Below are 1,356 nucleotides of genomic sequence, written 5' to 3'. Positions count from 1 at the left end.
GTCCCGCCTTGGGGCCATTGCATGCAGGTATGCATGTCCGCACATGGGAATGACGATGTAATATCGATGTGGCAGATATGGCAAGTTCCGACTCGGAGTCCTCGTATAAAAACAGTAGAAGTCTGGATGTATTGTAGAATAGTTGAACCACATGGCTGATTTGCTTGTTTGTTATGTTAAGCAGTATGAGTGCATTTTATTTAAGGCACTTGCCGGCTTAAAACGAAACTAGAATTTCAATTTCATTTTATTTTCCCATCGTGTTTGTCCAATTGAAGACACCGTTAGAAAAAAAAATCGTATCGAATTAAAAAAAATCGCCAAAAATCCAAAACCCGAGTGATTTCGAACGCGACCCGAGTGATTTCGAACGCGAACGCGACCCGAGTGATTATAATAAGCCGGTTTGATTGACACTGCTAACAGTGCTATTCTTTGAGTTGGCTCACTGGCTGGATTAATGACAATACATGTATATCACTGCAAGTATGGCTTACATTATACATACAACACGCAACACATCCATACACACTGCTCTCAAACTCCCTTGCTATTATTCGTACCTAGGCCGTGTGTGCACTTATGGGCGGGATTTAAGCAGGGCATTGACTAGCATATACAACACATCCATGCACCCAGCATTCATATACATTTCTCAAACTCCCTTGCTATTCGTCCATTGTGTGAACTCATGGGCGGGATTATGACAAAAATTAGCGCAAGCACTAGCATACGTAATACACACAATACATTCCTGCACCCACGCGGTCACACATAGCTCTCAAACTCCCTTGTCATTCGTCCATTGTATTCACTCATGGGCGGGATTTATCAGCGTAAGCACTAGCATACATAATGCGTACAACACATTCATGCAGTCACACACAGCTCTCAAACTCCCTTGCTATTGGTCCATTGTATTCACTTATGGGCGGGATTTATCAGCATAAGCACTAGCATACATAATGCATACAACACATTCATGCACCCATGCAGTCACATACAGCTCTCAAACTCCATTGCTATTGGCCATTGTGTGCACTCATGGGCGGGATTATGACAAAAATTAGCGCAAGCACTAGCATACGTAATACACACAATACATTCCTACACCCACGCGGTCACACATAGCTCTCAAACTCCCTTGTCATTCGTCCATTGTATTCACTCATGGGCGGGATTTATCAGCGTAAGCACTAGCATACATAATGCGTACAACACATTCATGCAGTCACACTCAGCTTTCAAACTCCCTTGCTATTGGTCCATTGTATTCACTTATGGGCGGGATTTATCAGCATAAGCACTAGCATACATAATGCATACAACACATTCATGCACCCATGCAGTCACATA

Source organism: Lytechinus pictus, chromosome 1 (genome assembly GCF_037042905.1).
Source record: "Lytechinus pictus isolate F3 Inbred chromosome 1, Lp3.0, whole genome shotgun sequence".
Taxonomy (NCBI): domain Eukaryota; kingdom Metazoa; phylum Echinodermata; class Echinoidea; order Temnopleuroida; family Toxopneustidae; genus Lytechinus; species Lytechinus pictus.
This window is presented reverse-complemented; position numbering follows the sequence as displayed.